General features: G+C 45.1%; 1 pseudogene; it reads right to left on the bottom strand.

Moving 5' to 3' along the window:
• Positions 1 to 280: 280 nt before the first annotated feature.
• Positions 281 to 8,223, bottom strand: LOC121602422 (annotated as a pseudogene).

The following is an 8,223-nucleotide window of genomic DNA, read 5'->3' on the forward strand; positions in this document are numbered from 1 at the left end:
ATAATAGCTGATAAGAGCTGCATGTAATGGAATTAACGGTGGTTTGAGATGAAAAATAGAGAGAGAGAGAGAGTTAACCTTCGCGAGATTACGCGTCCACTAAAGATAGATGTGTGATACAACTGCCTACTTTAAACGATATTCTTTACTAACAATTACAAAGCAACTGCTGTCTCTTTTCACGTGTTTGCGGTTTCTTGTGTGAGCAGAAAAAGAAATCAAAAATCCCACCCATCGTTAAATCGATGGTGGCTGGTGGCGATAGGTAAAAACCGTTGTCAGACAGCTCCTGACAACACTATGTGTTCATTCCACTTGGTACGTTATTTAGTAAAATTGAGGTGATGTTTGCATGCAGTTTTAGCATTGCCCTTTTAACTCGCGCAACGCTAACGCCATTCACCGGTAGCCGGAAATTGCCAACAGGGCACGCTTGTAATCGCCCGAGGTGTCACCCTGCAAAACACATCAGTAGTAGTAATGGTACAGTAGCGTAAAGCCAGGGACTGTTTTGGGGTGTTTTGTAGGGAAAAGGGGGAGGGATTTGCAAATAAGCATTCTGTTTGTTTGGGAACGAGCAAGCTGCTTAGCGAAATATGTTGCTTCAAGGTGGTGACGATTTGTAAATGGCATTATGAAAGAAGGCGAGAGGCCTTTGCTGTGAGGGCCAAAGCCGAAACTCGCACACACTCATACGTTTTTGGTCGTTTTTCAGGTTGAGATTTTTCATCACAATCCAAATAACTTAAAAAGCAGCATATAGGCCATCGGATGGAGTTAACAAGGAGGAAACATACATAAAACAGAAATTTGGGTTTGCGCTACGGGTATATAAACACAAAACAGGGGGTTACATATATGCATCAACATATTTGAAATCAAACTAACAGCTTCAAACGCATTTATGCATTCGACAGTGTTGAGAAAAATACGAAAATACTCGTTGGGTGAAGATTTACCGTTCAGTGTTGCAAGTTTAGGGGACTTAATATGTTTCACCATAGTACAGGCAGAGAGATACGAAGTACTTGGGACCTGGCGTTTGTTTAGACTTTGATGGCTATGAGACATTAGTGAGGCTCGTGATTTTTGTTATCTTCACACTCTTAGTATCTTGGTTGGTGTAAGTGGGGTAGAGGTAATTGTACTGTGTCAAGGGCGATGTGTGGCGAATTCTGGTGGCGTATCTTGACCACTTTCTCAGACAAACACTTAAAGCGAAATGGTGAATGAAAGCGAGAATGAAATGTTGACTTGTGTGTGGTGTGTTGGTATTAGACACAGTGGTTTATGGAGGGTATTCTGACAGCAAACGCAACAACAAACTACCTTGATCCATGACTCGAGCGACTTGCCGTACATCTCCTGGAACGCTTCCTTGATGTCGCCGAGATCGATCTCCGAGCGGCTGACGATGATGCGGATCAGCGTTTTATCGTTCGTGCCCAGGCCAGCCATCGAGTTGTGCAGACGCTTGGCAAAGTACTGAACCTTCGAACGGACGCAACGAACTATTGCGGTGAAACAACATGAAGTTATTACGTTGGTTCTCTTCTTCGTCGCGGCGCGCCCCAATACTCACCCGATGGCCTTGAAGCCCTCCTCGATAGCACCGCTGAATTCGCGCTTGATCGCATCCTCGATCGTGTGGCCGGCGAGGCTCTCGTAGATGTCGAACACGGCGCGCAGCTGCTGGTAGGAGCGCGTCACCAGAATCTGGTTAAACACGGACTCGTCCGTACCCCACTGGCCCTCGCCGGCCTCGAACAGGGCCTGCGCATCGGCCGCCGCTGCCCCCTCATCGACGCCCTGAAGAAGAGAGAATACCAAAGCCCGCATTCAAGCACGAACGATGTGACATGCGTTTCAACAATCTGAATACAACTACTTACATTGTCTCGTCACGGTTACCCTGCACGAGCGATACGCACAGCCGCTTGAATGCACCGCTGGTATCACCCTTCAGATCCGACTCGAGCGAACGTTGTACATCTGCTCGTAGAACTCGGCGATCGTGCGAATGCCGTAGTTGGACAGCGTGCACAGAATCTCGATGATCGCCTCCTCGCCGTACCGATGCCCGAGATGGCATCGTGCAGCTCCTTGGCGTAGAACTGGGCAGCGGGGGCATCAGCGCCAGTATCACGTCCTCAAACTTGCCGCCCAGCTCCGACTTCAGATCGCTGATCAGATCCTTGCCGAACGAGGTCTTGAACGCCTGAGCAATCTCCAGACGCTGGACGATGCCACGGCGGGCCAGCACCTCGATGATGGCCTTCTCGTCGGTACCGAAACCCTTCATCGCGGTACGGAGCGTACCGGCATCTTCGTTGGCATCGAACGGATCCGCCGGATAGACGGTCGGTGTGCACTGGAGGTAGAAAAGTGGTTTGGATTAATGACAGCGCCCACTGCACTTCGAAACCAATCCAATTGCTAACGTGCTCGCCAATAACCAATTTCCGTGTATGTTTCTGTGTACCGTGCAGTAAAGCAGTTTCATTTCTACATCTCTTTTCCATAAATGCTCTGGGCAGTAATAGGATCGCTTCGCTCACTCACCGGTACCCTCAACGTATGCCGTTCCTCTTCCTCGGACGAATTGGGACATGCTGCCAATTGAATCAAACTGATCGTACAGATACCCCCCGCCGGAACATCCCCCATGGCGTGGACCGCGCAACAGTACGCGTGTCCGCTGTACCATTGACTGCAGGAACTGTTTAGTGTCTGCATTTGGGCGTAGTTGGAATTGAATCAGGGAATGAATCGGAACATTTGAAACAAATCCTTCCCGGGGGATGTGGTGGCCACAATTCCATTACGAAAATCGACTCTACCGAATTACTAATCATCCACATTCCACACTACCTGCACAATTACGCTGGATGAGGATGATAAACGATGATCGTTTGTAGATGCTATTCTCGTTCCTTTTTGAAGGTCTTTTGTGTTATGGAACGATCGTATCAATACGCGATTGATATCGTTACACTACACACTACGAAAAAACCAGCCCAAGACCTCAATCATCGACTATGATGACTTGTGTTATGCTTTCAATAGATGGCAGGCAAATTCATTTATTCAATTCGTCTTACTACTATACTACTACTAGTCCATGCTGAATATTGTATACACTAAAATTGGTACATCTGTTACAGAAAAGGCCTTTCATTTCACTTTCGGTATGCTTTTCCAGCCCTCCTGCCGACACCAATTAAGGTCAGTTGGTTTTTTCCCGCCTCTGCCTACATACATCTATACCGGCAAAGGGGCAACAAACAAGGGCGCACACCATACGGAAACCCATATTGGCGTGCGGTGGAAAGCTCTAGTATCGATTATTTCCTCCACTAACCTTCCATTTTCACACGTTCCACTTTCGCTCGGATTGGTTGAGCTTATCAAACCGCCCCAATGTTTGTGTATAGCCATTGGGAGGGTGATAGACTACAATCTACTGTGTCTTTCCCCGTTTTAGTGGGTGTTTTAGGGAGGGATTGACCCTAAAAAATATTAATCAATAACTACACCACCAGTCACACTGCAATATGTGTGTGTATTTGTGTTACCGGAATGGAAAATGGTAAGATATTTCCTGCAAACGGTTGGTTTCCGTGCAGCTTAATACCCCCCAGATGCGATCAGGTGCTGTTGGTGACACGGAAGCTTTGCACTTTAATTGATCTTACAGCCCGGGGCAATCCGTTTGATAGCGGAAGGTGCGGAGCGGAACAATGACAATAGAGCTGCGTGGGGTTGCTCACTGACATTATTGTGGTTTATGATGCCACATGCCGTCAATGCCGTTGGTGTGGCCGCGGGGTTGGTTCACGTTCAGGTTTAGTCCGGTAGGGCAATGGGACGGTTGGTGGGGCTGACTAAAAACAATCGTTAACCACGACGGTCATGACGAAAGATCACAAGATCGCATTTGGAACGTGTGTTTGCTATTTGTCATACATTTTTTTCACATAAAATTGCAGCTGTAGATGAATCATATTGTTTGGGCTACTTTTATTTGTATCTTTTGACTAATACGAATTTTTGATTGCACTGTAAATATTATGATTCAATACACGCCACCGGATGGGCTGTATAGTTACTAACGAAATGTTTAATGTTAATGTTTAATTTATAAACAAACATGTGTTTTCATATCAAACTTCGATGGATTTAACTTATAATTTTGTTCTACTAATTTTTGATGTTGATTATCTTACCATCATGACTGTGACTAATTTAGTTGATCATAGTTAAGAAAATAATAACCTGGCGAACGGTGTCCATCATCCTGTTGTTCACTTCATGTCCACTGTTACTTTCAATCGCTTGATCCATTAAAATGAGACCTTGGAGGGACGAAATGCACTGGAGGATTGCTAATGGTTATGATGACACACCTCCTTCAGGCCCAGTTAGTGGGGTGTTTTCTGACACAGAGAATGTGGTAGGAAAACCCCTGGCGCCGTGCTGACTAACACCGGAACACAGAAACACACACAAACATACAGACGTACCACTACGCAATGGGGGGAAGGACACGATAAAGCGTGCGATGGTAATGGATTTCTTCCGCTTCCGACCAATCAATGCGTCTTCCCACTAGTGTGGAAACATTCCTACACACAGAGGGCGGCAGGATTTACGCGAAAGACACGAACAGCCGATGCGTCCGCCTAAAAGAACCATTGCGGAACAACGTTTAGTGCCATTGAGATGATGTCATACTTTGAGAGTTGGTATGTGTCAAGGCGAAACATATTCAGCAGAGGGAGTAGGGTGGATTTCGTACATGAAGGTAGAAGTTGCCCAGAGGGAACCGCTTCCACCGTCCCATAGGTTGTTAGTTTTGATGCAAATAAAGATACTGGGCATATTTTCTGTTCCACATCAAAATGTTGGCGAAACACGATCGTTATCAGCTAGTAGATTACAATTGGATGGTACAGCAGAGATTACAAGCAAGCTGTGTGGTGTCAATTACATCACAGTGATGTAATTGATAACATGTTGTCTTACAACAACAACTACAACAACAACTTCTAAGAACACTTTAAGATGTAAGCGTCTATTGTAAGCTGCTTACTGCATGCTGTAACTGCGCCCAGTTTGTCGCACCAAGTGGAACGTGAGTAAGTGGAGTCGCTCATTTGAGCCAATGCCTATGTGTACAGTAATCGATAGTGTGTTGTGCATAGTGTGTCAATGGGTGGGTTTTATTTTTTATAGCTGTGTATGTGAGAGCTGTGAGAGCGGTTCGCCGAACGTTTCCACGCCTACAAGGTGCATATGTGCATATGAATGCATTTCAAGAGATGCAATGACGTGCTATGCACTGCTCTCGCGTACTTCAATGATTCAGAGGGCATATGTAATGAGCAGGTCGGCCTAGCGAGGGCTCTATCGCGTTTAATACTTACTTGGAATGGATAATACTGCGAAGAGCTCATTTTTATGTCGGTTGGCTTTTTTATAAAGGTACTGAGAGATAATTACTCACTGTAGCAGGTATCTGTAAAGAAGAAAATTAAAAAAAGAAAATATTAGAAAAGTAGGGTCTTAAATTTAGCTTAGGTAGGTGTGCGCTGGTGGCATAAGTAACACCGACATGGTCGCGAGACTGTATTCCACTGTCAAAAAGCGCGATTTCACTTGGGCGACTTTCACCTCCCCAAAACCATCCCACCCAGAGTGCGTTGGAGCGTCACCGTTAATGTGAGAATTAGGTTAGCCGGCGTCTAACTGGCCCCGCTTCCTAACTGTGCGCTTGTGTGTAGGATGGGAGTGAAAAACAGAACTAAAATACCCATTACCGACAGATTGTAGCTGGTAGAATCAACCTGCTATAACAGCCGAGGATCGAAAAAACCATACACGTGTGAGTGATCGCATGGCGCATGAGGAAGATCGACGCCTGCACGTAAAACGCATTTTAATGAGAGAAGAATGCAGTTGGAACCGACGTGTATGCACGGCATGGTTTAATCATTCAACGTGAGTCGACTCCGCTCCCACCATTACCCTTCCACGTGTGTTTCCCACTCTGTGTTCTCCACTCTGTGGCACGCACTCTCTAGCGGCGTTAGGAACTTTGGATAAGAATAATGCAAGAGCTGTTCGATTTCTTCGCACTGTGTTATGGTGGCATGATGGGAATAATTACACTTATTCCCGAGGTGAATAAGTGAGACGACGTGAGGGTGAGATAATGATACCTTAATTAGGATTCAATACATTTTTTATTCGTTGGTATGTTGCTGGGGTCTTTTACTGTACTGTATTTGATCGATTCCCTGCTATGGGTGTGAGTTAAGTTTGAAGCATTATAATTGTTTTGTTTGAAATTAATCTACACAAACGTTCATTTTATGCTTTAGTTTTACGTATGTGCTATGGGCTCAGTTAAGGAAATGGCGTTAATATTTCTGATTGGCTGCATTGGAACGTTGTATATTTATATTATTCTTGTAATGCAAACCAAAATGTGGATTAAATCATTGGTTAAAATGACATTTGGGCCAATTTTTGTAATGTACTATCAAATTTAATATCTTTACAGAGAAATATGCGATTTCAAGGTAACTCACGAATGTGTTTATAGCGAAAAATAAATAAATAAATAACATAAAAACTCTACGGCAAAACATGGCGCTGTAGTCTCCCCATGATCGACTGTTTAACTCAACGAACAGAACGCTAAATGCTCCAAGCGGATGATGTCATTCCGCAACCGTGTTCTGCTGTCTTCTGTTTGCATCAGACCATCCGCTGGTTGTATTGGTGATGTGTTAATTGTGTAGATGTTTTACACCTATACAAACTTTTGGTTTAGTTTGGCTTAGCGATGAACATGTTTCGCTGCTGTTGGCTTTGAACGTGCCACCACGATCTAGCTCTCTGGAGAAAAATACTCTACCCAAGAGTGATCGGTCGAAACATTGCGCTAATAATAACAACGCAATCTGGTTTGCTGACTTGTATACTACACTCCTCGCTGCTTATGAACAGTTGGAACAAACAGATAGAGATAGTCTCCTATTTGTAAAGACCACTCCCTTCGGGGCTAGTAGATCTTTAGACTCACACGTGACACGTGAAACGTTACAACGGTGTGACCATCATGCCAACCAAGCGTCACGGAGAAAGCAGTGTATGTAACCCGCTGCCGTGTAGTTTCGCCCTATCTCTGATTCGAAACAGTGACTGTCAGTGTGTGTGCTGCTGCTGTTGAATGTGACTGTTCGTTCGCGCGAAAGAAAGTATGTAAGATGACCGCGCGCCAAATCATCGTTAAATTTAGCTAGCAACCGTGAAAAGTATCGCGTATTTGCCCGCTCACTGCCACACAGTCAAACCGGGAATGAAAAAGACAACCACATTTTGACGAGCCGGCGTTTGGGGTGTATTGGTAGGGATGCGTTTGCGTTTCGAACCTGTTACGATCGAGCGCGTACGAAAAAGGTGGTGGACTTGGTGGGGGCAAAAAATATAATAAAATAACAAAACCACACAAATCGACCCTCAACGCCATCCCGGTTTGACCCCGCTGCCGCTGCTATTGTGAATTTGTTCTCGACGGTTCATTAGCCGAATTCTTTCCATCTCAAGAGTGTGGAGTTTGGCTTCGCATCAATTCTGGTTCGTTTGTTGCTATCTCGTCTTTTTATAACGATGTCTACTGTGGATGCAATCAAGCACACATCAAAAGAAGCCGGAGTGTGTAGGGAAGAAAACAAAGTCGCTTCTCTTTCGTTCGTGCTGTCGACACAAACGTATTCGATCAAAGCAGCTTTTGGGCACACAGGGGAGCACACATTGGAGTGCGCGCAGTTTTTGTTCGCTCTTGCTCTCTCTCTCCCCTTTTGGCTGTTATGGTCATCGGCAACCGGCATTCCACGCCACCAACAACACCAAAAATGATGCCACCGTGGCCGAGTATGGGAATCGGGGGGTTTTTAATGCAGCAAACAGCTTATACTGCATTAAAATACAACTGCGCTAAATGTTACTAAATAAGCGTGTGCTGAAAACTCCACGTAGCACACAAACACACACACACACTGAAGGGAATACTAAAAACTAAGTCCGGTTAGAAGAGAGGAATGTTACGCTAATGCGCTGTGGGAAAAAAAACTATTCACAACACTATTTCACTCCCCAACTGCTGGATACTAACCACACGCAACGACGAACTGAGTGCAACTGACTTGATTTTCG

This window comes from Anopheles merus, unplaced genomic scaffold (assembly GCF_017562075.2).
Source record: "Anopheles merus strain MAF unplaced genomic scaffold, AmerM5.1 LNR4000448, whole genome shotgun sequence".
Taxonomy (NCBI): Eukaryota; Metazoa; Arthropoda; class Insecta; order Diptera; family Culicidae; genus Anopheles; species Anopheles merus.